Source organism: Poecilia reticulata, chromosome 7 (genome assembly GCF_904066995.2).
Source record: "Poecilia reticulata chromosome 7, P_reticulata-male-v2, whole genome shotgun sequence".
NCBI classification, from domain to species: Eukaryota; Metazoa; Chordata; class Actinopteri; order Cyprinodontiformes; family Poeciliidae; genus Poecilia; species Poecilia reticulata.
The window spans coordinates 30,423,941-30,426,444 of record NC_088836.1 but is presented as its reverse complement, the minus strand read 5'-3'; positions in this window follow the sequence as shown (position 1 = coordinate 30,426,444).

The window sequence follows — 2,504 nt, the reverse complement described above, 5'->3', positions numbered from 1 at the left end:
TCTGAAATGGGAAATTTCAACTTTCCTGTTGAAAAAAATCAACTGGATCGCCCTGCAAATTCAGTCAACTGTAACTGCAGTTACTACTTGTAATTCTGCGCTCCAGTAGCGCAGAATTATAAAAAAATAGAAAAGTTTAATTCAATTATATGTACTTTTCAATTGAGCCTTTCAAGTGCTAAAGTAAACCTGATTTAACAGTATGATGACATATTAGGCCTATTGGGAATAGAAAATAAAAAGGAATAGTAAATTTTTGCCAAAAACCTTAGAAATTTTGTAGAAAAAAGACATAAAAATGTTTGAGCTCCAAAAGTGGAAAATTTGTGAAAAAAAAAATCTCAGAATGTTTTAGAATCATCTAAAAAATTTTCTAGAATTTTTTTTTCAAAAGTAGAAAATTTGCAATAAAATACTCAAAAAATTACAAAAGACAATTTTTTTCTAGATTAATCTCAAAATTTTAGAAATTTTTTCTAGCAAATTTTTAACTTTTCAAATTCAGAAAATTAACATTTTTTTCAAGAAAATTTCTGAGATTAATCTCAAAATGTCTGTGTTTTCTAGAAATTCTTTTGAGATTAATCTAAAAATGTCTTAGTTTATGGGTGGAAATTTACCCTTTTTTTCTTTTTACAAAAGCAAAAATATGCTGTCATGTAACAGTATTCTTAGCTATTGTTAAGAAGTCAGAATTTCTTCCTACTGTTTATGCTAAGAGCGGCCATATTGAAAAGTGAAATCCGCCCTAAAGGTTGTAGCTGGGGGTAGTGGGAGTTGTTCCCAGTGGGAAATCTGACTTTGGAGGGCGTTCCAGTTGAATTTCTGACTGGGAAATCAGGATTTAGAACCCTAATTTCCAAGTAATAGCGTCTCTTAAAGCCATGTTACATGTAGCGCTTGTAACTCTAAACGGAGCTAATTAAAAGCGGTGTTTGCTTATGGAAGGTAAAAGTTAAACGATGTTTATGGGCGTCGCCATTTTAAAATTCTGCCTTTTTATAGGGAACGCTGTTACCCACCTCTGAGTTCACACTTTCCAAGTAACTAAAACACAGCAAAACTTGAGAATGACTGCAGACCAGGTCAGATGTGATAGACTGGAGGCTTTTGGTGGAGGGAGAAACAGTTTTTCCTTTCTCTCCTTTGCATTCCACCTCTCCCCTCTTCCCTCATCTCTCCAGCTGGGCGCTAATTTGTTTTCTTCCCCCCGATCGCTTCCTCATTTGGAGAAGATTATAATTATCGAGGTCTCAAACAGAAGCAGTGATGCATGCGGCCCTGTTGTTATTGCTCTGTTGTTTCTATGTTGAACCACCAGAAATAAACGGTTGTCAGGTCTAAGAGGTGACTAGGACCAGTGGACTTTGATCAAAGTTAATGCAGGGCTGACCCCAGCCTTTTTGGGGCCCTAAGCAGATTTTTAACTGGGCTTTCAACACAGATGCTTTATCAATCCTAATAAAAAAGTAGTTTTTAACAAATTATTTATTCTTACACACCAACCTGTACTTATGTGAAAAAGTTATTGTGTCCTACTACTAACAGCTGATTGTGGTTCTTGACAGCAACAGTTGCTATCAAGGGTTTGAGATAATTAACACTGACTTTTTTATTTCACTGTGAAGGAATTTCTGCCCACTATTCCTTGCAGAATTCATCTAAATCAGCCAAATTTGTGTGTTTTCAAAGAATAAACGGAACATTTGGAGTCATGCCACAGGCACTCATCTAAGTTTGGCCTTTTACTAGGCCACTTCAAATTCTTTAACTAGGTCACTCAGAGGTGAACTTGAACTTAAAGTTGCAGCCGCAAGTCTTCGGAAGCATGTTTACTTTCGCAAGGGCTTTGGGTCATTTCTATCTAACTCAGTCATTTGTGGTCATATGCATGACATTTAAGTTATTTTGGAACATACCTGCTAGTTTGTGGTTAAATAATAGAATAAAATAACCATTTATTTGTTTCCCGGTGGAGTAATTTGCATTCCTGCAGATGCATAATGATGTAAAATTACATAGGAGAAAAAAAACTGAACAAAAAATTAGAGACATTCTAATAGTACACAATCTAAACACAACATTTTAATGGCAAAATAAAATACACATGGAAAAGACTTGGTGAGTAAAATGTGTGTGCTTGTAGAGTTTGTGTGCTTGAGACTTGTTTTTTTGCTACGTGGGCAGTAAGGAGCAGTGCTGATTATATAGTGTAAGAGCTGCTGGGAACATCCACGTTTGAGAAGCAGTCAGAGTGGAAAATGGCTCAGTGGCCTAGTTTGCATAGTACTTATATTCCTTTAAGGCGCAAAACTAAGTACAGCCACGAGGGGACGCCAAATACACGTAATTTGATCACAATGGGAGGAATAACCATTCTACCTGTTACACCACCCACTCAGTTACTTTTCTCGTATTAAGCTATCAATTCATCACTGGCCTTTTAAAATGAATTCTGTGTTTTCACTATCTTTATATTCTGCATAAAACTAAGGTGTTAACTT